Here is a 27,403-nt window from a genome sequence, read left to right as displayed (position 1 = left end):
AATGGAAATCTGGGTGAAGATCTGTCGAATCATGTGATGACCTTTCATCTGTGGTGTTTATATAACACTCTAAACGATGATTCGATTAGGCTTCGCCTTTTTCAGTGAACGTTAACTGGTCCGACAAAAAAATGGTATATTGAATTTCCTAGAGCTTCATTCGATAATTTCAGCACCCTAGCCACAAAATTTTTAACCCATTTTCAGTTACCAATAAGGTACGAAACAGGAACAGAGCTTCTTACCAATTTCAAACAGACAACGGCCACTCACATATCTGATCATATTGATGAGTGGCGACGTCGTCGTATGTTCCTGATCAGCTACTACCTGAATGGTTTATTAAGTCATTATTACCTTCTATTACGGAAGATGTGGCAAAGGGAGGGGTCGTCACTGAAGAGCAAGTAATTGCTCGTGCGCAATATCTAGACTTGATATATACTCAATCTGGCATGCTCTATGATAAAATCCCTGATGTTCCTAGACCAGAATTCTCTGTTCCTCCCCCTCCTAAATCAAGCAAAGACTCTCATGTCGGTGATGGCATGATAGGAGCAACTAGCACGAAAACCGTAAAAGCTACATCAAAGAAAGCTCATACGGTTCCGAGTCAAAATGCAAATGAAGAACTTCTCGCCTCAGAGGTAAATGTCGTTTCAACTGACAAAGGCAAAGAACCAAAGCAACCAGGGGGCAAGAAGAAAAAGAAAGGGAAGAAGAAAAAACAGGAGGAGTCGTCTCCTGAAAAATATTCTGCAAACCCTTCTGGAGATAGGAAACCAAGTCATCCATGCTTTATATGTGATGAGGATCATTGGACGAAAGATTGTCCATACAAAGCCGAGCTTAGAAAATTCTTAAAGAGTTCAAAAACTTCGGCAGTATTGACTGATCCATTTCCGAATCTAGGAACAAATATGGTTGCTAGTGACAATGCTTCCCCATCCCAAGTGCTAATTTTGTTGGTTTCGAAGCAGCAAAATGATGCTTTGATATCGACAAGGAATAAAGATTATGGGAATCCACAGCTGCCGGACAACAAGTCTAACGATCAACCTAGTAGTTAGACAACAGCTTCGACGGAAGTTGTGCCACCCATCATTCCTAAACTAACGATAAAGCCGCCAAAGGGAGTAGTACACAAATCGACATTTAATCCTCATGCCAGAGCAACACAACATTATAATATAGTGGAGGATCTAGCCCAATCGCCGTCCGCTATGTCGACACTTGAGGTACTGCAAAATTGCCCCTCCCAAAAGTAGGCTTTATTATCAGCGATAGGTGGGATTGACCCAATGGATTCCAATCTTGTGTCCTTTAATCACAAAGGATATGACCCTCAGTTACTAGCTCAGCTAGCTTTCCTTATCCAAGTGAAAGCCCTCAACAAAACTATTCATCGAACAATTATTGATGAGGGGGCATCTACATGTATTATGTCGATGAGTTGCTAGAAAACTTTAGGATCTCCATCCTTGTCGCAATCTTCGACGACATTAAAAGCATTTGATGGATGAACATACACCCCATATGGGATTTTAAGTAACTTGCAAGTCGAACTGGGGGGCAAAACAGTAGAAATTGATGTTGAAGTAATCGACGGAAACCTCGATTATAACATCCTACTGGGAAGGCCCTGGATATATTCTATGGCTGCCATTGTGTCGACCTACTTCAGGAAGATTGCATTTCCCTTCCAAGGAGGTATTACAATCGTCGACTAGCAAACATTTCTCCCCAACAGTTCACAAGTTACGGGAAGCATTTTGATGATCCATGGAAGCCCTCATTCGCTTCAAAATATCGGAGTAGGCCTACTAAAAGACCCTATTTTAATGGGGACTTTTTCCCTACCACCTACAATAAATCTGGCCGAAGTGGCAACGGTGGAAACTTGCAATATGATATCTTCTATTCAAAAGATCTCTGAAAACGATATTAACATGGATCATCTGTAGGTATTGCCTCCAAGCCCAATAGAAATATTGTAGCAATCAATGTTTTTGGCATGGGAGGAAAACCCAAATCAACGCTCATCAAGCGTATGGATAGACAGGTCTAAGGAATATGGCACCCCTTCAGATCCTTGGTCGCAAGTACATTCTATAGATGAAGGAATTGTTCAATCAATGATGATTGACGAGGCACCATGGGAATATTACCACCAACGTTCCCATCTTCCGGATTACAAGGAAGATAGTTCCAGTGGCCTTCATCATCCCTCAGTTTTTGACTTTCTATCAAATACTATAAACACGGTGGATTCAGAACAAAACTTTTCCAATATTGAAGAGACTATCGCCATAAATATCTTGACCAAAACAGATGTTGTAGAGAATATTCATGTCGGCAAATCTTGTTCTCCTTCAGAATTAGAAATATATTACACTCTTTTTCACGAGTTCAGAGATGTCTTTGCTTGGTCGTATGATGAAATGCCAGGCATTGACTCAAGCATATTTGAACACAAAATTAAGATGTATCCAGATGTAAAACCGATACGACAACGGCTATGGCAGGTGCACCCCAAGAAAGCCGCTGCCATCAAGGCAGAAGTTGAAAAAATTCTCCATGCTGGTTTTATTTACCTGGTTCCTCTAACCAATTGGGTATCAAATATTGTTCCTGTAATGAAAAAACAAGGAACAATTAGAGTGTGTGTCGATTATAGGGATGTAAATCAAGCTTGTCCAAATGACAACTACCCTACACCCTTCATTGACCAGATAATTGATGAATGCGCTGGATGTGAAATCTTTTCATTTATGGATGGATTTTCCGGGTATAATCAAATTAACATCTGCCCATAGTACCAGTCAAAGACTGCATTTATTTTTCCGCGGGGCACATTTGCATATCGCAAGCTACCCTTTGGTTTAAAGAATGCAGGGGCAACATTTCAGAGGGAAATGAATTATGCCTTCCATGACATAAAGAACATCGTTCAACCATATCTCGACGATCTTCCAGCTCATTCGAGAAAGCGGACCGATCATCCGAAGCATTTGAGAGCAATATTTCTACATTGTCGACACTACAAGTGTTGTGGGGAAAAATGCCTATGCAGGACGATCCTATCCACCTAAGGTGTGATAGTGCCTTAGCAACAAATGAATACAGCTATACTAGTTCCTTCCTTTATGAAATGTGAAAGAAGAGAGATCAATAGACTTACTGGTGTCTTCCGTTTGTCCCTCGATCCAATCACCCTTCTCTTTAGGTGTTCACAACTACTTTCCTTCTTGCTTATCCAGCTACAACTTCCTGCAAGATCACAAGAGAACAACTACTTGCGACAAGAGAAGAACACTACACAAATATAGATGCTCACATTCATAACTAGTTTAGGATTAGAAATAAACCAAATACACTAATACATTCATACATCAAAATACATCAGCATATAGGAGAAACCAAGATAACTTTATTGATGAATAACAAGGTTCAGGAAGAGATACAACCCAGAGGGCTCCAATCCAGCATCTCCTTCCCAGCAAATGGAATTCCTATCTTCTTCCCCTTCAAAGCATTAAGCACCCAATGATTCCAGTCTCAAACCAACAACAATTCTTTGCAATAACAAAATTCCAGCCTTTAGATCTCATGGAGGAGAGATCCATATATAGATGTTTGGAGAGAGGATGAGTCAGCTTGAGATCTGACTAGTGTCCTCTCCCTCTGTCAGTTCTTGAGTCCACTTGGAGGTTCCTGCTTCCACTTGGAGATTTGGAACCTCTTACTCATCACCAGTTGAATTCCCTGAGGAAAGTGTCATTTTGGAAGCTTCCTGGGTCTTGACACCTTGAGAAATGAGCCTGCCACTTGTCCACTCTCGTTCAGCGTAGGTAGCCTTTGTTCCAGTTGACATTCAATGCAAGTAGCCAGTGTTGGCTTTGACATTCAGCGCAGACAGCTAGTGTAGCCACTGAAATGATCCTGAATTGACTTGTTTCTGAGTAGTTTCAGGTGGAGAACTTTTGTGAATTGCTGTGGTTTGTTAGCCTTGTTCCTCTAGGGGTAGGAAAAACATGTTTAGGGACTTTGGATCCCTTAGATTATGGAAATTTCATGCTCAATGCTTTAAGGCACAAAAATGTCTATAACAGTTGCCCCCTAAAGTATGAGGCTGTTTATTGGGCGAAATGCTTTATCAGGGGGATCCGAAGTTCATCCATTGCTGGGAGGAGACCTGTAATAAGATACAATACAATACATTATTTTTCATACAGCTTTCATGATCTAGCTGAGGCGGGCATTCCCATGCTCAGCTTTATAAATTAATTTTTCTGTACATAGAACAGACAATCGTCTGATGGTAGACTGATAATTTCGATGAAATTATCATCCTTTGAGTAGGATGATTATCTGTTGCAATGATGTACATGTCAATGTCTTTATCTTTCCTGAATATATATCGCAGCCTGGATGGATGAAACTAGATCCGGGGTCTTCAAACGCGTTTGATCTTCACTCTCAGTACAAGTCGATCCATGTGAGAAATGTTCTAAAGTCGAACATGGAAAGACATCGCTTGATTACCGGTCAATGATGTAAACTGTTAACAAGCGCGAGAGGAATCACCGATAATGATAATGACCCTCAAGGTACTGAAGTACAATTCACGTGGTGTGAATAAAGGACTTGGCGTCGAACACCACGCAAAATCTTTCGGTCGAAGGTCATTGATGTATACCTGTCGCCGGAAGTGAGAAACTTGCCATTGTGGCATGCAAGCTTCAAAGTAATGAAGGGGTTGTTCCTAGATCAACTTCTTGGATAATGAGCTGATGTCGACAAGAAGTGATCCGTCACAGGAGGGCCTTAATGAATCCCACATCAGTGACACGGAACGAAGCTAATGATTTTAATGGAGGTGAAAACGATCTGTGACATATGATTCAGGGTGGCGGTCATGAATGGATGAAGGATAGTGTATGGCAGTGGATGGGACACGGTTGACTCTTTCTGAACGACTTCTCTTGAACATATGGCGACACTGATGTGATGGATCGGTAGCATTACCCCAAATATGGATGGTATGGTGAGACCATGGTGATGTGACCGGTGAATGAAACAACCCAACCCGATTGTGGTACGGAGGAAAAGTGTCATGTTCAAGAGCGACTTGCTACCATCAAAGTTTTCTTTGGTTTCTCCCAATTTTCCCCAGTCATTGCTGACCAGTACCTCTTTATTTTTGTCAAGCTTGAGGAGGATAACATATGCTTGTTCTATAACCTTCCCTTCGGGCAAGCCCATCACTATGTTTTAACGAGCCTAGCGATAGTGAAACTCGTTCTCGTCTAAAGACAAGTTTGTCGCTATTTAATGATTTTAATGAGTCTAACGACAAGGATAACTCGGTCCTTTTCATTTTTAGAGAGTTTGAAAAGGTACATAAAGTCAACTCCAACTTACATAACTTTGACAAAAGAATCTTGTTCTAGAATAACCCTCTTCCTAGACGGACAGGGTACAGACTAGTCATATTCTCCCGCGGAAACCTACTTTATACCCAAAGTTTCCCTACCGAAGCAGACCAGGACGCATGCCCCCTGGGTTCCAGTCATATCCTCCCAGATTACTCGCGCTCATCAGGAGGACGGACCGTGGGTTGAGACACTTCTTGCGTGAATAGACCATTTAGGGATGGTACATGACTATTTGCGATGCGTGATCCGGGAAATGAAAGTTGGTCCACGAGCTTGACCACTCTTCCTCCATGCGGAAAACACATTACTCTAAAGAGTGAGGAGACTATAGCTCCCATGCAATATATATAATCTCGTCCAAGGAGTAGGTTATAATCCAAGGGTCCTTGAACGACCATCACGTTCATTTGAACGGTCTTCCCTTTCAATGTTATGGGCACATTGGTGAGGATCCCGAAAGGTCGACTGGTTCCTTTATCAAAGCCTGATAGATTTCTCATTTTAGGCAAAAGCGCTGGCGAAACAAGCGCTTTCCAAGAAATAGAGGAAAGGATACTCACAGATGCCCCCTCATCAATGATAGTGCCAGCCATTACCATTCTGTATATTTGAACGATAATTCTGAATGGTATGCTTGCTGGCAACCGGGGTCTGCCTAGTTGGTTCCAGTCAAAGGACACAACCAGGTTGCTTGGTGGTGGGACCGAATAAACGGCCGGATATCGCTCTGACGAACTTCCTTCCTGCGATAAAGGAATGGGGGCATTGCCCCCTTTTTCATTAGAGTCAGTGTTGATGAAGAGAATTTGGACGGTGTCGTCTTCATTCTCCTCTGTGATGGTATCATTCAAAGATAGAGCCTCTGAAGGAAAAACCGGGTCAACTGCCGTATCAACCTTTTGACTTCCGTTAGGCATGGATCCAGACGGTTCATCTTCAATGATAGGTGCTTCGGCTGACCACCTAGGTGGGCTAGCCGGGTTCTCAACTAGTGAAAGACTTGGCAGGAGTTTTTGATATCCAGGAGGAAGTTGCGCTCGTAAAATCGGGTGATCTTCCAGAACTCTTTTAGCCTCGTCTAAGAAGGGACAACGGTGGATGGCGTGATCGCCTTCACACAGTTTGCAGGGAAATCTAGCTTTCCCTCTCTGTCCTGTGACTTCACTTTCACTAGTTGACGGTGAGCAGTCAACATGGTTATCAGAGGTTGATGCTACCGAATTGTGCAAATGGGGAGACCAGTCCCTTAGTATTCGAGGGATACAGGGACAATCTCTGTGGAAGTGGTCTCCCTTGCATATGACACATCGCGATTTATGCCTGGTCAGTGCTGTGTGTGGATTTTTGTCAGACGACTCTCGTTTGCCCCCAGTCGCCTTTGGCTCCTTCTTCTTCTTTTCTTTCTTCTTCTTCTCCTTCTTCTCCTTAGGAGCTTGGTTTTTGGTTTTACCAGTTCCGTCAAGCGAAGAGGAAGGAGGAGAGGAAGATGAAGTAGAAGGATGGTGGACGACTCTGGTCTGGTCTAACTGTTGACTTGACTGTTCAGGAATGGTGATGTTCTGAACGACATTGGTTGAAAAGAGCCAGACTGGCAGGCCAATTGTCAGTCCTGGAAGCGACAATGTGGGCATGTGGGGTGCACCAACATCTCCCCAAGAGGAGAAGGGACTAGGATTTCCACCAAAAGGAATTCCTTGGTTGGAGTGCTCCATTTTTTCAACCTAAAGATCAACGCAGGAATTAAAGGGTGATTGTTCCGTTTAAAATAAATTTTAACGACGCTTTAGACACAACTTGCTTTTTCACTTTTAAAGAGTCGAGAAAAAGCTAAAGATGACTCTAGTCTCCTTCGATGTTTTAACGAGCCCGAAGTGACAAATGCTCAGATGGACTTTTTCTGTTATAGAGTCTGAAAAAGGCCAAAAGGAACTGCTCTGGAGTTCTAGGCAGAGGGTGTGCCAAACTTTTCGCAAAACCGCAGAATAATTTTTAGGGTACGGGCGATCGATCTTCTTGAATGCTGTGTTCAGTGCATTGCGATCAGTAGGGCGGCCGACACGGCTTCCTAAGGATAAAGGTTTTATGCCTATAGGGGTCTCCCAATATATACGCGATGGTACATGGGAGCACAATCCGTACTGGCGCTATCGTCCCTCAGGAGGAATCACCCACCTTCCATGAGATCGACAGTCACCAGGCTTAACGACGCCGGAACATGTCTCTAGCCTAGACCTCTATGTTGTGCGTTATGTTACAAAGCGTTGTTAAGTTCATTCAGTTTATTTTAGGTTGATCTTTTTAAAGTTTGCCTTTCAAGGTTCACCACGAGATGTATGATACAAATTCCTAAATGTAGTCTAAAGATGATAAGCAAGCTTTATATCTTTTCAACTTTGAAAATCCTAGCTACTAAGGGAAAAGAAAGACACCATCTTTTCTCAAAGAGTAATCAGCACACTCTAATGCACTTTTCCTAAATCCAACATACAAACTATCAAATGCAAAATGCACAATGCAGGTGTTTGTTTTCCGCTTTCTTAGTATTGATGCCTACAAAGAAAGCTTTTTGTACAACTTTGAATTTGCTTTTAAATGATCAATACAAGCAAGTTCACTTTTTCGAAATTAGAGAAGATAGAAGAGATTGCAACACTTAACAATTTTCGAAATAAAGACTTGTTTTGAAACTTAAAAGAGATAAATTCAAACCAATAAGCAAAAGTAAATGTATAATCAATCTGCAAACAGCCAATGAACTCTCTTCTAAGATCACAATCAACAGATCTGAATCAAAGGCTACAGGATGACTATTTCACTCATGCAAAGGAAAACTGTAAATGATGCCACAAACACATAAAAACACTCACAGTCTTTTTGTACAAAAGGAGGCGGAATGTAAGCAGAGAAAAGGGGTTATTAGACTGGTACCTATGCTGGTTACAGGCTACAAAAATCAGAGATCAAAACAAGGCAAAACAGAGCAGAGAACCCCAGCTACACAAGAGCAAACTGGTTCAGCGCAGGTTCAACACAGGGGTTTTGACATTCAGCGCAGGTATCCTTCACGGGACCTGCGTTGAAATGCAGAATCCCTTCATTGGGTCTACGCTGGAGGAGAAACTCTCATTTCCCTCAGGTTCTGGGTCACAAATTGCTATTTAATTCACTGTTTTAGGCCAAATAAAAGCAACAAGCAAGGTGTAATCAAAGGGATGCTTTGAAGGGTTACTAAGATCTATCACAAGGATCATCAAATCATTTGTGAATCCATTGTTTAGATCATAGACAAGTCCAGCAATTGGATCAAAGCAACAACTTTCTACTTTGCATCTGGGAAAGATGCAGTTTGATTGTTTCTATCAATTCTATGATGCAAACAATGATAGAAACACAAATAAAATGACTAAACAAATTTCCCCAGCGGAGTCGCCAATTTGTTGTGGGGAAAAATGCCTATGCAGGACGATCCTATCCACCTAAGGTGTGACAGTTCCTTAGCAACAAACGAATACAGCTATACTGGTTCCTTCCTTTATGAAATGTGAAAGAAGAGAGATCAATAGACTTACCGGTGTCTTCCGTTTGTCCCTCGATCCAATCTCCCTTCTCTTTGGGTGTTCAAAGCTACTTGCCTTCTTTCTTATCCAGCTACAACTTCCTGCAAGATCACAAGAGAACAGCTACTTGCGACAAGAGAAGAACACTACACAAAGATAGATGCTCACATTCATAACTAGTTTAGGATTAGAAATAAACCAAATACACTAATACATTCATACATCAAAATACATCAGCATATAGGAGAAACCAAGATAACTTTATTGATGAATAACAAGGTTCAGGAAGAGATACAACCTAGAGGGCTCCAATCCAGCATCTCCTTCCCAACAAATGGAATTCCTATCTTCAGCCCCTTCAAAGCATTAAGCACCCAATGATTCCAGTCTCAAACCAACATCAATTCTTTGCAATAACAAAATTCCAGCCTTTAGATCTCATGGAGGAGAGATCCATATATAGATGTTTGGAGAGAGGATGAGTCAGCTTGAGATCTGACTAGTGTCCTCTCCCTCTGTTAGTTCTTGAGTCCACTTGGAGGTTCTTGCTTCCACTTGGAGATTTGGAACCTCTTACTCATCACCAGTCGAATTCCCTGAGGCAAGTGTCATTTTGGAAGCTTCCTGGGTCTTGACACCTTGAGAAATGAGCCTGCCACTTGTCCACTCTCGTTCAACGCAGGTAGCCTTTGTTCCAGTTGACATTCAACGCAGGTAGCCAGTGTTGGCTTTGACATTCAGCGCAGACAGCTAGTGTAGCCACTGAAATGATCCTGAATTGACTTGTTTCTGAGCAGTTTCAGGTGGAGAACTTTTGTGAATTGCTGTGGTTTGTTAGCCTTGTTCCTCTAGGGGTAGGAACAACATGTTTAGGGACTTTGGATCCCTTAGATTATGGACATTTCATGCTCAATGTTGTAAGGCACAAAAATGTATATAACAGCAAGATACAGCTCAATCCACACAAATGTCTGTTTTTTGTCAGCTCTGGTCATTTACTTGGCTTTGTGGTCTTAAAGGACAGGATTCGTCTTGACCCATGTAAAGTTCAAGCAATCATTGATTTTCCTCCACCTTCAAATCTGCTTCAGATTCAGAAACTCCAAGGGAAAGCAAAATTTTTGAGGAGGTTCATTCCAAATTACGTCGAACTTGCTAAAGGTTATACTCATGAATTGAAAAAAGAAGTACCCTTCATCTGGGATCAGGTTGCGCAAGCTTCCTTTGATGCTTTAAAGGAATCCCTAATAAAAGCATCATTAATGTATCCTCCTGATTATCAAAAAGACTTTAACCTGTATTTGGATGCAACAGATACGACCATCACAATGGTTTTAGTTCAAGAATACAATGGAATTGAACATCGTATATATTATTTGAGTAGAAACTTAAATGATACGGAAGTCAAGTACTCCTACATTGAAAAGCGATCTCTCGCAGCTGTTCAAGCGATACAAAAGTTCGACACTATGTCCTTTTTCGAAAAACTACCATTTTGTCAGAATGCAACCCCATGACTTATATATTGTCACGACAATTACTGGGGGGAAAATATTCAAAATGGATAGCAATTTTGCAAGACTTTGATATGGAATTCAAAAAATCCAAATCAAAGAAAGCCCTAGTTTTCGCAGAGTTACTATGCGATCTCCCATCGTCGTCCAACGATGTAACATGAGAAGAAGTGATCGTGGACGAATCTTTGTTTCTGATATCTTCAAGCAGTCTATGGTATGGAGACATAATAATCTATCTCCAAATCCAAACATATAGGTCTAATACCTCGCACGTATAACAAAGATGAATTTGATACCAAGCAAAAGACTACATGATCGTCAGTGACACACTTTACCGTTGTGGTGTCGATACAATTCTGCGGAGGTACCTCACCCACGAGGAGGCCGAAAAAATCCTGAATGATTTTCATTCAGGCGCGTGTCGGGGGCATCAATCTGGTTACGCTACGATACAAAAATTTTTACGAGCAGGATACTTCTGGCCAACAATGTTCAAGGATTGCATAACCACAGTCAGAAGTTGCCATGCCTGTCAAATCTTTGATCACAAAACCAGAATACCACCCGCACCTCTGCAACCAGTAGTTGTTGTTGGGCCATTCGCCAAATGGGGCATAGACTTCATGACATGTAACCCCACCTCAGCCACGGGGCATGGGTATATCATAGTCGTAGTAGACTATTTTACCAAATGGGTCGAGGCGGTGCCTACATTAAACAATAGCGGCGAAACAACTACCCTCTTCTTTTTCAATCATGTAGTCTCCAGGTTCGGTGTTCCACAGGCCATAGTCACAGATCATGGATCGCATTTTCGCAATCACATGATGGTTGAGTTGCCTGCCAAATTACGGTTGTCCCACGACAGCTCTACTCCGTATTATCCGCAGGGTAACAGACAAGTTGAGGCAATCAACAAGGTCCTGAAGCGAATGCTGCGAAGGATGATTGGAGTCCATAAAAGGAGTTGGCACCCGATCTTGTACTTAGCCTTATGGGCATACCAGACATCGGTGAGGAATGCAACTGGGTTTACACCCTTTCAACTAGTGTATGGCCTGGAAGCGATCTTACCAGTTCAATGTGAAATCTCGTCCCTCAAACTCGCGGTCGACCTTCTCCCCAAAAATTCAGAAGAGGAGGCTCATTTCTTGGAACTAATCCAATTGGATGAAACCCGTCTTGATGCCGCTTTGGCTAACGAAGCCCATAAGAAACGAGTCACGGCGTAGTTCGACAAGAATGTCAAACCCCGTGTCTTCTCAAAAGGTGACCTGGTATTACTTTACGACCAGGAATCCGATAAATTGGGAGCAGGTAAGTTCAAGTATTTATGGATGGGCCCCTATATTGTTAAGCGTGTATTAGCAAAAGGATCCTATGAGTTAGTGGATTATGATGGGATTCCACTGGCGCAACCCTGCAACGGGTTGTACCTTAAGCGTTACTATGCTTGACTCAAGATAGTAACCCCTATGCTTTTGTTACATTTTTGTTTTCGCTAAGGGTAATCATTTGGGTTCAGTGATTAGCTTTCACATTTGTTGCAGATGTTGGACCTATTGGAATCATTTGTTGGATATGCCGACGGAGCGAGTCGTAGTTCGCGGAACCTATCTTCTGCGGCCTGGGCCATCTTCGATCCAAGCGGCGAGTTAGTGAGTTTCAGAGGGGTATGTATTGGTCGGTCAACGAACAATATTGCTGAATACAGCGCGTTGATAGAGCTCCTCTCTGATGCCATCACATGTGGCATACGCCGACTCGTCGTCAGGCTAGACTCACAACTCGTCATCCTACAGCTCACCGGTATCTACTCCGTATAGAATCCAGCTATCTATCGCATGTTCCTAAGGGTCAAGATTTTGGAAAGGCAGTTTGATTCTATTCAATATCAACATATTTCCAAAAACTTAAACACATTAATGGACTCATTGGCAAATTATGTGTTAGATAGACATTTGCAACATTTATAAAAGAAGCATTTCATCAATATTTGCATCAATATCATGTAACTTAACCAAAATAAAGCTCTAAAAATCAAATATATATATATATATATAACTGTTTATGGTTTATACATAATGTTCTCTAACCAAGAAAAAAACGGTCAAATGACCCAAAACTCAAAATGCTAGGGGGCACCCTAGTCTAATGATGCTGGTGATAACAAGTCACCGCCTATGCAATCATGCATAAAAGCCTAGTCCATCGACTCGGCACGCCAGTAGTATGTCACTGCAACCTCAGAGGCATCTCGTCGGTCCTCACGTCCGGAATACTAAGAGTGAGACGCTCGAACTAATCCTGCAATGCTGAAAGAGTCTTGGCCACATCAAGGTCGCGAAGGATAGCCCTCCCCACAGCCTCTCCTACTGGAACGGTAGCTGGTGCTCTCAGATGTACTGTTGGCCGAACCGGTCCAATATCTGCATGAGCACATGATTTTTGATTAGTCTTGATAGAAGAAAGCATGAGAACATTATAAAAAATGATAAATAGAGATATGGTCTGAGAATTCACTGATAGCACCCTACTGCTCACCAGCAGGCAACACCAAATCTGAGTCACCCCGGAAATCCATACCAGCATATGGACACTCGGAAAAAACCATCTCCTGACGGTTGAACCACTCGAAGAAGGTATCAGAGAAGGAAACCTGGGACTGACCAGCATGTCAGGCCATGAGGTCGACCCATCTCTGCATCCGTGGCTCAGTCGGTGGAGCTAAACTAAGTGAAATGTACTGCAGCTGTGGTGGGCCCCAGTATTGTAGCAATAATGTTAACACTCCTGGAACTCCCTTCTTTAATTTTATCAACTCGGTAGTTCGTAACAAACTTGGAAGCGACGGTGCTGTATGCACAAGTACTAGCTCTTGCCGCAGCTGTCACTTGGTTAGCTGGCACAAGTCCGCTAGGGGCTCAAGCCAACTTCTATGAGCTCTTAGAAGAATCTTTTTAACTGATGGATGAAAGCTAACTCAAAGGAAGCTAATCTACTTGCGGAAAGAAGCTGAAAGCCAAAACAAAATACAAACCCTAGCAAACGCTAGCAAACCCTAATTCTACCAACTAGTCCTACTGATGCAAAAATGAGAATGAAAACTATGAGAAGAGATGCCATTACTTCTAGGAAGGTAAAATTCATGTGTCTAAGTTATCACTATCTGAAGAAAACATCTTTTTGTATTTTTGATTAAGTTATTAGAATTATCATGCAGGTGCTTTTAACTAGTTTTCCACTGTGCAGGGGTGGATAGGGGAGGAGAAATGCTTGGAAAAGGTTGGGAAGACTCGGAGAGGGTCTAAGGGATCCCTACCATCCTTTCAGAGAGTTTCACAAAGTCAGGATGCCATGCAACCGTGTTTATGAACTTCTACAGGAAGTCTGCAGGGGTTTCTACAGGAAGTTCTGTAATTCTTCTACAGGATGTTTCGAAATGGGATTTTTGAGGATGGGTGATTGATGGAAGATGCATGGATGGTTATGGAGGTAGGATGGGGGTCTGAAGTGACCCAGGAACTGATGGATGGAGTGGTGAGATGATATGTGGAAGGTTGATTTGGCCTTAAGGTAGCTGAGACAACAATGGAGAAGAAGGTAGGGTTACGTGGGCAAGAGGATGGGTGTGAAGCGAGAAGCCTAGATATGGGATGAATCAGATGGCTCTGATGAAGCTTGACCATGTGAGTGAGTGATAGAGATGCCCTGCACAATGCACATTCAACCGAATCAATGAATTCTTGCAAACAAACTAAGTCCTAGCTAACTTAATCTAACTGTCAATGAAATGAATAAACAACAACCTCGTTTGGAAAGAGAACCATGTACATCACGTGAGCAAGAACATTCTGAAAGATCTAAATGCATGACAAACTCCTACCAATCGATTCCCAAACATGAAAATCTACTTTAACTAACAAAAACAACCAAAATAACAAAGCAAGATCTAAAGAGCAGATTTTATTTTAAGAACGCAACAAACACACATAAAGATAAACAGGGGAGGTACTGGGCGCTTGAGATGGGCCCAAACCCAAGAGCTACAGCCTCCTAAGAGAGATTTAGAGCTGGTGCAAAGCCGAATTCATCTTTATTAATCAAGAATGAAGGGTTACATCAAAACTGTCCACAAGGAGAGCTTGAGAATGAGCTGAAAGCAAAGCTAATCTATTGCATACAAATCGAATTACAAAATGACTACAACAAGGCTATGAAATGAGTAACTACTAGCTACTATCTACTAGCTAACTAGATAACATCCACTGGCTAACAAAATGACTAACTGGCTAACCCAAATGAGGCCCTAAGCCTTCTTATTTATACAATTTGAGGACCCAACAGTCCTCCTAAAATTTAGGGACTCGGCTGCCCAAAACTTGGAGTTAACAACAGTCCTACTTGACTTGCTTGGCTGCCCTTGTGTTGATTGATTTGGTGGCCCTTGAACTCCGAGCTGATGGTGGAGAATTCGAGGTAAGGGCCCATAAATGAAGGGGACACCTTCCTACAAAATCCTCTAGCTTATCTTCCCACGAATTTGGCTGCCAAGTGCTCATTAAGACCTTCAATTTTGTCTCCAAATTGACCAAAAAGGCTACACAAAGCACCCATTAGACTTGTTGGCATAATGACTAACCAAATTCACTCTATTAGCATAAAAATAATCAAAACATGCACTAAACCAATGAGAATGGTGGATTAAGTCATTGGGGCTCATCATCACCCCCCTACTGAAAGTGTTGCTCATCCTCTAAGCAACCAATCTCTCTCCTCATCTTTGATGGCCCTGGTGGCCTCCTTGGCTAAAATCTCGGCCGATTTCTCCTTTGGCTTCCCGCTTTTCAAACTTCCTGTAGAAACAGTTCGCTGGCTTCCTGTAGAAACAGTCCTCTGTGTTCCTGTAGAAACAGTCTGCTAACTTCCTGTAGAACCAATTTTCTCTGATTTTGCTTACTTGGCTGGGGGTGCCTTCTCCTTGAACTGTGCTGCTGCTTGAAAGCTGACGAATCCAACACAAATGGCAAGTCTAATATATTATAAAAGAACACAAGTACAATGAACTGCCCAAGAATAGATATTGCATGCCAAAGCTGGATGGGATTCCAGGCCTTTAACTGAATCAAATGGCATTCTCAATCTTGGATTTGAACTTTGCTAAAAATTGATAACAGAAGCAGAACAGGACATAAGATAGATCAAGGGCAGAGAAAATATGACTTGCTCACATATCACTGCTATGAATCAACATTTCCCTTCAATCTGAAATTGCTTCATTGAGATCTTGATCTTGCTATGAATGTAATTATGCCAAGACTTCCAGCGCTGAGATTGAGGTTGTCCTCATTATTGCACCATTATTACATCATCATTTACTCCCTCACTGTTGCTTCTTTATCCTATCCATGAAGTCTACCTGAAGGTTAGATCTCCATGTGTGTCTAAACTGTGATTACAACTATGGAATTTTATTTCAAATCCCCATTGAGAGATATCAAATTACAGTTCACACTGAGGTATGCAGGCTAATATAAATTGTATGCTGAGATCCTTGATCATAGGACAGATCCTTCAATTTCATCTCTTTGATGAAAACACTTGCAGGTGGACAAGATGATGTTCATACATATTCCTAGGTTTATACATCCATAGATATTTCCTTTAATCATAGGTATGCTGAGTATCACATATATTCGTTGTGATATGTCTAGAAAGATCTGAATATAGAGCCGACATGTAACCCTTGTTATTTCTGCAATATATATACACAGTCTTCTCTGTCCCTCAACTGCAAGTTTCACAGTAACAATCCTTCCATCAATGGTTTTGTTTGGTTCCTCACGGGCTCACTTAGTAGCCTCCATAGTCTTGAGAGTCACAAATGCAAATCCCTGGTTGGTTGCTTCCCTGCAATGCTATAGAGCTCTATCTAACCAATGCTAGGAGACCTTTCAAACAAGTCAAAGCCACAGATGGAAGTCCTTTTAGCACATCGTCCAATTGCAGAGACTGCATCTGCGACAAACTTTCTATCTGGATCCCTAATATAGTCCTGAAACTCTAGCAATATTGTATGAATAGATGATTCCGTTGAAATGAGAGACAAGATCTCCAGCTTGATTGCTCGCATATGCCATGTATCATAATATTTTACAAAGAAATCTTCAAAGAATGGCTCAAATAAGGAGGGCATTGCTGCAACAAATGTTGCCAGATTTGATAGTACCACATACTGTGAGTCATAAGAGGACCTGAGAAGGAACAAAAGCAGCTTCACAATTCTTTTCACATCCTTGACTGGAGCCATAAGCCAATGGACATTATTTTGACTCCATAACAAAGGCAATGTGCATTGCAATAGAAGTGTCAACTCACTATAAAGCTCAATAGTAGGAGTAGCATCATCTGACTCCGATGAATCACTGCTCAAGGAAGTCGTCTTTTATAACTTACGTTGATCATTTCTCAAGTAGCTTGAAACCAGGCCCTGTTCTTCCATTTTTTGACCTTCCTCTACGTTAGAGGCACTGCTTCTGCCATATCCGTGGTTCATAAAACCCTCTGATGAACTATCAGAATTTTCTGTTTCGATGTTTAGTCTCTTTGAATAACCTGAATTGAATGCGGCAGACATTTTTGAAATTCCATGTTTTGCAACAACATAACGTAATAAAATCTCAATCAAGATAATCTGGCCCATATGAACTGTTGTGCTATCATGAACTGTAGTGGTTAACTGTGTGTTCTCTGCCTGTAATCTCATCAATCAGTTGCACTGGAGTTTAACTGTCCATCACTACCCATTTTCAATTTCCTTCCTGAGATGGCTGAGCACGCGTGTCGATTGCACCCACCGAGCGCTGTTTGAACTGGACGAGGGTCGCCAGTTAGCTGGCCACCGATTTTTTTTAATCCGACCATCTCATTCATTCATGCAATGCTTAGATTAGATTCATGCAAACAGAGGAACAAGTTCAGTCACGTACCTGCAAGTCATGCGTGGTTGCTTTGCTGCATGCATGTGTTGATCTTCATTTGCTGCATGCATGTGTTGATGTAGTTGCATGGTGGCTTGATTGATGATTCATGGCTGTTTTTTCTATGCAGGTGTCCTCTAGACGGATCCAAGCTTCAGACAATTGTTTCCACGTTCAAATCTGCACTTTCAAGCTGCTGCTGCAGCATTGTCACAGAACCAGAACTTGTTTTCACCATTTCTCCCAAACGGCAAAGCGGATCGATCTGAAACTTGCTGAGCATGTTTCTATCATCATTATGCATCTCCCATAGCAAAATCGTGATCAATGGATGCACGGATTTCGAGAAAAATGGAAAATGGATGAAGCTTTCAGAGATTGATTTCTCGGAAACCGTGCATCGGAATCGGCTGAAACGGCTTGGGTAGGCTACTATCACCCATGTGCATCTCCCCATGAAACAGGTTTTAAAACGGATGCACGGTTATGGAGAAAATGCAAAAATGGCTGATGGTGATGCAGGCTGATTTCTTGGAAACCGTGCACCGGAACGGCATGAAACTGCTCAGGCATGTTTTCATCACCCTTGTACAATTCCCCATAAAACGGTTTGTCAAATGGATGCATGGTTTTCAAGTTATGGCAAAAACAAATTTTGTTCCATGTGTTTTTTCTTCAAGGCATTTTGCAAGTGTTTGCATGGAAGGGAAAACTGAGCTTGGGCTGTGATGCAGGTATGGAGATGATGGAGGAGGAGTTGGAAGATTACATGAGGGCTTCTGAACCCTTGAGGAAGCTACCATGTTCGCCAAACCACTTTTTGAAATCCATGTCTAGTTTCCCACAATTTCTACAGGAAGTTCCTGTAGAAGCACAATGAGAAGCACAATGAGGTGGAAAAAATGATGGAGAAAGGCAAGGGATGGACACACAAGTGCTTGTAGGCCTAATCAACAGATTCCCACCATTAGATTCACTTTTGAAATTGGATTTGGCTCGTCCAAAGGTTCTACAGGATGTTTCCTGTAGAAATACAGAGCTTCCTGTAGAAGGCACAAAAAAGATTCCTTTAACCTTGATTTGAGTGATCCTCCTGTCATGAAACGTCCTTCTTGCAACCTGCAATGTCATTGCTGCAACATGAAATTATTCAATGGATATTAGCTTTATTTTTCTTTTTCTTTTTCTCTCTTTTTTTTTTTGAAAAACAACTAGGGCGCCTCATGGAGGTTTTCACCTTAATTGCCTGCCTTGGGCGCCTCCAAGGGAGGTTTTCACCCAAATATCTTATTGCCTTTTCTCTTTTTTCCCAACCCATTGACTGCCTCATGGAGGTTTTCAATCAATGAGCCAATCTAAGGCGCCTCCGAGGAGGTTTTCACCTTAGATTTCTATTTTCCTCTTTTTTCATTTTTTTTTTCCTTTTTCTTTTTTCTCTTTTTTTCTTTTTTTTCTTTTTTTTTTTCTACCCTACCCTACTTGAAAAACAAAATCGTTCTCAACTATAAGAAAAATTCCAATGGAGCCATGTGCACATCAAGATTAGAGACAAGATGATGTGGAGGCTCGAAATGCATGCTTGGATAGGTATCCAGATCTCAGAGACCAAATGATCTGACCTTGAAGGGCTCAAACATAGCTGAGGAAGAGAGTACTGCTGCAACTTAGTGACTGTCTGGAACCATGTCTCAATATAGCTTTGATATCCTTGGTCGTTTTGTTGATCTGGATCATTCTTCATGTCACTTTCTATCATGACTTTCTCATCTTCCTCTTTTTGCTGATCTTTCTCTTGAATACATGGAAGATTTGATGGTAACCATGAGGAGGCTTTCTCGATCTCTGATTCTGATCTCTTCTCTTCATCAAGTGCAACCCGTGTTTCTTTGATCTCCTCTTTTGAATCTTCTTTTGCTGGATGTGATCCTTCAATGCTTTCAAGATGGTCTCTTTTTTGCAATGCTTTTCCTGAGCTATGGTGAAGATCATTGAGCTCAAGAGGAGTCATTTGCACATGTTGTGCCTCAGCTTTGCAATTGGGTTGAGCTACTCCATTGTATGGCTTTTGAAATGGTATGGGTAGTTGAGTGGAGGTGTGAAATTGAGATGGAGATGGGTGGCATTGTGGTTGGGTATGCATTTGGGGTTGCCTTGGTGGAGGAGGAGGCGATGGTTGTGGATGAGCAGGTGGTGGAGGAAAATAAGCGGGAGGAGAGTTGTACTGGGGCCTCCACTCCTGATGAGGTGCATTCCACTGAGGCTGTGGCTGAGCATAAGAGTGAAATGAATGAGCAGCTGGTTGGGCATAATATGGATCTGTGAAGGAACAAGGAGGAGGTGTGAACTAGGAAGGATGAGTAGGGGGACCCCAAGAAGGCATGAAAGTGGCTTGATAGGGGTCATAATAGGTCTCGGGTGTCCCTTGCAGTTCCTGCTGGTAAGATCTAGGTCCATGCGGCCAACTTTGGTTCATGTAATAGAGTGATTCAATGGCTCCTTTGGCTATGCAGCTTTGAATCTGGGTAAGGAAGGGAACTGATCTGTAGGATGGTATTCTTCACAGACAAAACACACTTCTATGGAGTACAATGGACATTCGTTCCTAGGATGCTTTCTAGTGCACCTAGGACAAAAAAGGACCAAAGCCCTCTTGGCTTCCTCTTGCTTCTGTTGGATCCGCAAGGTATCCAGTTGCATGGCAAGAAACTACCTCATATCACTCTTGAAATCTTTGATCTGATTTTCAAATTCATCTTTGGACAAGATGTTGCTCCCAACATTTCTGCTTGTAGCCATTCTCTTAGAGGAATGTTTTCTTCTTCTTCTCCCCTAGAGGTTCTTTAAATATGCCTTGATGTCCACCCAGGGGTTCTTCTTAGTCACAGCCATCGAAGAAGAGAGAGAAGGTTGGCTGTGTGAAGCAGTGGGGGTGTTGTGCAATCATTTTTCTAACTTATCTCTACTCCTACAATGCATGAAATGGAAAGACTTTTGATTGCTTTTGTTTTTTTTTCTCTGGTACCTGCAAAACTAAAATAGATTGATCTACAACTAACTATCTTGCTGAAATGAAAATGCAGAATTGAAATGAAAGCAAGAAAGAACTAATCTATTTTGCTCAAATGAAATTGCAGGAATGAAATGCTAGTCTACGCTTGCGGAATTGAAATGCTAATCTACGCTTGCAAAAATGAAATTGAGGAATTGAAATGCTAATCTATGAAAGCGAGAAATGCTAATCTATGAAAGCGGGAAATGTTAATCTACTTTTGCATAAACGAAATTGCATAATGGAAATGAAATAAACTACTTAGCAGAAGATTGTAGTGGAAAATAGAAGAAAAGCGACAATCACCAATACTCTGACGCTTCCCCGGCAACGGCGCCAAAAAGATGGTGGGCCCCAGTATTGTAGCAATAATGCTACAACTCCTGGAACTCCCTTCTTTAATTTTATCAACCCGGTAGTTCGTAAACAACTTGGAAGCAACGGTGCTGTATGCACAAGTACTAGCTCTTGCTGCAGCTGTCACTTGGTCAGCTGGCACAAGTCCGCTAGGGGCTCAAGCCAACTTCTATGAGCTCTTAGAAGAAGCTTTTTAACTGATGGACGAAAGCTAACTCAAAGGAAGCTAATCTACTTGCGGAAAGAAACTGAAAGCCAAAAAGAAATACAAACCCTAGCAAACCCTAACAAACCCTAATTCTACCAACTAGTCCTACTGATGCAAAAATAAGAATGCAAACTACGAGAAGAGATGCCATTACTTCTAGGAAGGTAAAATGCATGTGTCTAAGTTATCACTATCCGAAGAAAACATCTTTTTGTATTTTTGATTAAGTTATTAGAATTATCATGCATGTGCTTTTAACTAGTTTTCCACTGTGCAGGGGTGGATCAAGGAGGAGAAATGCTTGGAAAAGGTTGGGAAGACTTGTAGAGGGTCTAAGGGATCCCTATCATCCTTTCAGAGAGTTTCACAAAGTCAGGATGCCATGCAACCGTGTTTATGAACTTCTACAGGAAGTCTGCAGGGGTTTCTACAGGAAGTTCTATAATTCTTCTACAGGATGTTTCGAAATGGGATTTTTGAGGATGGGTGATTGATGGAAGATGCATGGATGGTTATAGAGGTAGGATGGGGGTCTGAAGTGACCTAGGAACTGATGGATGGAGTGGTGAGATGATATGTGGAAGGCTGATTTGGCCTTAAGGTAGCTGAGACAACAATGGAGAAGAAGGTAGGGTTACATGGGCAAGAGGATGGGTGTGAAGTGAGAAGCCTAGATATGGGATGAATCAGATGGCTCTGATGAAGCTTGACCATGTGAGTGAGTGATAGAGATGCCTTGCACAATGCACATTCAACCGAATCAATGAATTCTTGCAAACAAACTAAGTCCTAGCTAACTTAATCTAATTGTCAATGAAATGAATAAACAACAGCCTCGTTTGGAAAGAGAACCATGTACATCACGTGAGCAAGAACATTCCGAAAGATCTAAATGCATGAAAAACTCCTACCAATCGATTCCCAAACATGAAAAGCTACTTTAACCAACAAAAACAACCAAAATAACAAAGCAAGATCTAAAGAGAAGATTTTATTTTAAGAACGCAGCAAACACACATAAAGATAAACATGGGAGGTACTGGGCGCTTGAGATGGGCCCAACCCCAAGAGCTACAACCTCCCAAGAGAGATTTAGAGCTGGTGCAAAGCTGAATTCATCTTTATTAATCAAGAATGAAGGGTTACATCAAAATTGTCCACAAGGAGAGATTGAGAATGAGCTGAAAGCAAAGCTAATCTATTGCATACAAATCGAATTACAAAATGACTACAACAAGGCTATGAAATGACTAACTACTAGCTACTATCTATTGGCTAACTAGCTAACATCCACTGGCTAACAAAATGACTAACTGGCTAACCCAAATGAGGCCCTAAGCCTTCTTATTTATACAATTTGAGGACCCAACAGTCCTCCTAAAATTTAGGGACTCGGCTGCCCAAAACTTGGAGTTAACAGCAGTCCTACTTGACTTGCTTGGCTGCCCTTGTGTTGATTGATTTGGTGGCCCTTGAACTCCAAGCTGATGGTGGAGAATTCGAGGTAAGGGCCCATAAATGAAGGGGACACCTTCCTACAAATCCTCTAGCTTGTCTTGCCACGAATTTGGCTGCCAAGTGCTCATTAAGAACTTCAATTTTGTCTCCAAATTGACCAAAAAGGCTACACAAAGCACCCATTAGACTTGTTGTATTATGACTAACCAAATTCACTCTATTAGCATAAAAATAATCAAAACATGCACTAAACCAATGAGAATGGTGGATTAAGTCAAATTAGGAGGTTGAATGAGCCCAAATAATTGCCCATTTTTGGGGCTCATCAGGCTGCATCAGTGGGATCTTTTCCAAGGCGAAAGTGGTCAAAATGGAACGATAGACGAAATTCTTAGATTTTCCACTTGTTACCTTGGTCAGTTGTTCTTTCATCATAGGGAGTACTGTGTCACACCAGTTGAACACCTTTGGTTCAAGGCATTCCAAGGCGTACTGCATATAGGACCTGTTAGCCACGTGAAGAGTCGCACTACTAGGCAGTCTAGCAAAAGTGAACAGAATGGCCCTCAAGGACCGGTCAGTGACATCTCGGATGTTGATCTTGCCATCCCTACTCGGCTAAGATCCCTCTCTGCAATATCGGTGAATATAATCTCTCACGGATTCGCCCCCACGAGCAGAACCTGATAATGAGAGAGGGGCACCACGCCTCGATAAACCGGTCAAAAAATAGATGTCCATGACAGTCAAGGGGATGGATTTGCCTCTGATCTGAAACACCTGGTTGGTAGGATCCCATGCATCGAGAAAATATTGCAACAAGTTGATTTGTTGCCTCATGCTAGAGATGCAGAAAAAATTGACCAGGCCACAGTTCCGCAGTGCAGTTACCGTACCCTGATCATGTAAAGAAACCATGTCATCTTATTCATGCTCACGTTCTTGCCATGTAACAACCATTTTACTCCGATGAATCTCTGCAAAAAAAGAAAGAGAAGAATCACAGTCTTGATTTGGCAAAAAATAGGCAAAAATTCCATGAGAAAACAGTGAAAAAGTTTCCCTTCTCGCGCCCATCACACCCCAACAGTGTACTGGGTGAGATGCATACTGACTGGCCAATGGCTAGGCCAATATGCATCGCACCTTTCGATATAGGAAGGGTGCGATGGAGCCAGGGAAACTTTTTCAAACCCAAGGGGCTCAGAAAAATAGGGAAACATGCTCAGAATTCAAAAAGGAATAAATGCAGCTGAAGATCTCAGGTTTAGCTCTTACCTGGTCCAGACGGCGCCAAGAATCGTCCACAGAATATCCCGAAATCAGCTAGTCAAAATCAAGGGGGAAAGGCACCTACTGAGCTCCAACAAACCAAAGTTCAAATGAAATGGTAAAATGAGGGGTAAAAACCACTTTTAAATTACTTTTCACGTAATTCAAGTAAGGTATTAGTGTTTTAACTCATTTTTCAAACATATATTGTTCATTTCTAATCGGTTTGATGAAGCAATTGAATAGGCAGTACAACTGTCGAAGGAACAAAGTGGTTAGCGGTGAAATCAAATAATTAATGACCATTATCATGAGTAGTTTTTATTGGAAGTTCAAGCTCATTAAAAAATGAACCAATCTCTGGTAAATAACCATTGTGAATGCATTATCATCAGCTCCTGAGCCTTGGTCGTGTTCTCATCATCACCTCCACTCTGTTTTAGCCGATCATACACCTCCATTTAATTGTTTACCCTTTTTGAGGAATAGCTGGAAAGAGTGATCCTGTTAGCCATCCTTGTGACACTGCCATGATTGGAAAATTCCAAACCTTACCTGGAATCAGCTGCTACCCAAAATTATCACTCGTTCCTCAAAAAACGAGTCTCCTTTAATCTCTTTTTGTCTGACTCGTAAAATATGAAAAGATTGCCAAGCAGTTGGCCTCTCCAGCTCGTTAAAGCTACCGGGAGTGCTATCCCTCCTTTAGATTTTAATCTTTTTGGACCTGAGGGATTATTACACAAAAAGATCGAGTGCTTGTTTTGTTCGGCTCGTTAAAATTATCGAAAATTCATCCCTTTCGTATTATTTTATACTTTTTCAGACTTAAGGGATTATATGACGAAAAAGGATTATTGGAGTTTCCTTTACGTCCCTTTCAGACTCTCTAAAATTGAAAAGGACTGAGTTATCTTTGTCGTTAAACTCGTTAAAACCAATAGCGACAAACTTGTCCATATAGACAAGAACGAGTCTCACTATTGCTAGGCTCATTAAAACATAGCGACGGGTTTTCCCGAAGGGAAAATTATAGAACAAGCATATGTTATCCTCCTCAATCTTGATAAAAATAAAGAGGTACTGGTCAGCAATGACTGGGGAAAAATTGGGAAGAAAACTTGAAGAAACTTTATTGGTAGGAAAGTCGCTCTTGAACATGACACTTTCACTCCATGTCTGAGTCGAGTTGGGTTATTTCATTCACCGGTCACATCACCATTGGTCCATCGTACCATCGATCTTTGGGGTTAACGCTACCAATCCATTCCAAGTGTCACCGATATTTTCAAGAGAAGTCGATCAGAGAATTCACCAACCCATATTGTGTCTCATCCACTGCAATACCTTTACGCTTAATTCTTTCATGACTGCCACCGTGAACCCTGTATCATCAGATCGTTTTCACCTCCAAAAGTCATTTGCTCCGTTCCGTGTCATAGACGTGGGATTCATTAAGTCCCTCCTACGACGGCTCACTTCTTTTCAACATCAACTCATTATCCAAGAAGTCGACCTAGGAACAACCCTTCCAATACTTTGAAGCTTGCATGCCTCAATGGCAAGTTTCTCACTTTCAGTGACAGGTTTACATCAATGGCCTTCGACCGAGAGATTTTGCGTGGTGTTCAATGCCAAGTCCCATTCTCACACCACGCGAATTGTATTGCCGTACCTTGAGGGTCATCATCATTATTGGTGATCCCTCTCGCGCCTGTTAACAACTTACATCATTGGCTAGTAATCAGGTGATGTCTTTCCATGTTCGACTCCAGAACATTTTTCACATGGATCGACTTGTACTTCGAGCGAAGATTGGATGAGCTTGAAGACCCTGGATCTAGTTTCATCCATCCGAGCTGCAATATATTCAGGAAAATAAAGACATCAAATGTACATCATTGCTGCACAGATGATCATCTGAATCAAAGGATGATGGCTCTACCAGAATCATCAGTCTGCTACACAGACGGTTGTCTGTCTTGTGTACATGAAAATGAATTTATAAAGCTAAGCATGGGAATATCCGCCTCAGCTAGATCATGAAAATATTATGAAGATAATGTGTTATATTGTATCTTATTACAGGTCTCCTTCCAGTTCGAAAAACCTCAGATCCTCATGATAAAGCATTTCACCCGACATCAAAAGATTAACGACCTCATGCTTTAGGGGGCAACTGTTATAAACATTTTTGGGCACTGCAACCGCAATCATATATGTCCATAAACCAAGGGCTCCTGAGCCCTAATAGTGTTGTTTCATTCCCTAAAGGAACAAGGTCAGCTGATTACATCATCTCCCAGAAGTTCTCCATAGGAAATTGCTCAGAATTGGTCAAAATTAGACCATCCAGGTTGCTCAGTGCTAAGGGTGCGATGCATCTCACCTGCCCAATGTAAAAGGTGCGATGCATACTGAAAAACCCTTCTGTAGGGTGCGATGGGTGAGAGTGGACAAATGGCAGAGACAGTTTGCGAGGTGGATGATCATAGAATCTTCTAGAAACTTCTCTTGTGACACTTGCCTCTCTGAATTCACCCAGGGATGAGTAAGAGATCATCAATCTCCAAGTGGAACCAAGAACTATCAGAGATAATACACTAATCAAAAGCTCAGAAGCTGACTCACCTCCCTGCAATAATCTATATATGGATCCCTCATCCCAGAGATCCAGAGGCTGGAATTTTGTATCTTGTAAGGAAGTGTTGTTGGTTTCCTGGTGGAATATCATAGTGTTGGGTGACCTAAGATTTTCATGAGGTAAAGAAGGGTTTTCATGCTGGGAGGATGATGCTGGGTTAGAACAACGGGTTGTAATCCCCTCTTCTAATCTTCATATTAATAAAGCTATTCAAGTTTTCCTCCACATTCTTGTATGTCTGATAGTATATGAATTTGTGTGGTCAATATATATCTGGTCCTATATTGTTTATGATTGTAGATCTCTGCACTTTGAAGGTATTAAGCTGCTTTGACTTTACAAGTACTCTTTGAAGCAGAGTGGCCAAGGGAGAAGTGGCAAAGACTGGTCAGTGAGGAGAAGGAACAAGCAAAGACCTGAGCGAAGGATTGAGGTTGGTATTCTTTGATCTTATCCTATCTACTTCTCATAAAGGAAAACGAGAGTAACTTTAATCTATTTGTTTCTAAGATAGCTACCCGTCTTAGTGGGACTAGCAGCTCTGCATAGACACTATATTTCCCGATAAGAGTAGAATGACAAAGGCTCACCTGAAACTCATGGAGGAAAATAAGGACAAGAAAGAGGGAGAGGAGGAGGAGCTTGAATAGGTTAGGGAAAAATTATTTGTTACAACTATGGAGAATCGAGACATTTTACGTGCGATTGTCAGAATCCAACACACCCTTCGGGTCAGTAATGTCGTCAATCTGATCATGTTATAGAAGATTGCCTGATCTTAATAGTGAAGATGTAGGAGAAGAAGAACTAGCAGCCAATGCAAAATATTAAAATGATGAGATCTAAGCCACACAAAGATGATCCTAGTGTCAACATAGTCACATGAAGTGGTGTAGCCACTAGTGAAGACAAGGTTGAAGGCA

The 27,403-nt window shown here is 41.7% G+C and overlaps 1 pseudogene; it reads right to left on the bottom strand.

Moving 5' to 3' along the window:
- Positions 1-16,444: 16,444 nt before the first annotated feature.
- LOC149164495 (chaperonin 60 subunit beta 2, chloroplastic-like) overlaps positions 16,445-27,403 on the bottom strand; it is a 97,214-nt pseudogene continuing 86,255 nt past the window's right edge.

The sequence above is a fragment of the Pinus tabuliformis genome, chromosome 5_1, assembly GCF_031772625.1.
Source record: "Pinus tabuliformis cultivar Carrire ecotype Pingquan chromosome 5_1, CPIR1, whole genome shotgun sequence".
In the NCBI taxonomy this organism is placed as follows: domain Eukaryota; kingdom Viridiplantae; phylum Streptophyta; class Pinopsida; order Pinales; family Pinaceae; genus Pinus; species Pinus tabuliformis.
The sequence above is the reverse complement of the archived record's forward strand: the minus strand, read 5'-3'. Positions and strand labels throughout refer to the sequence as shown.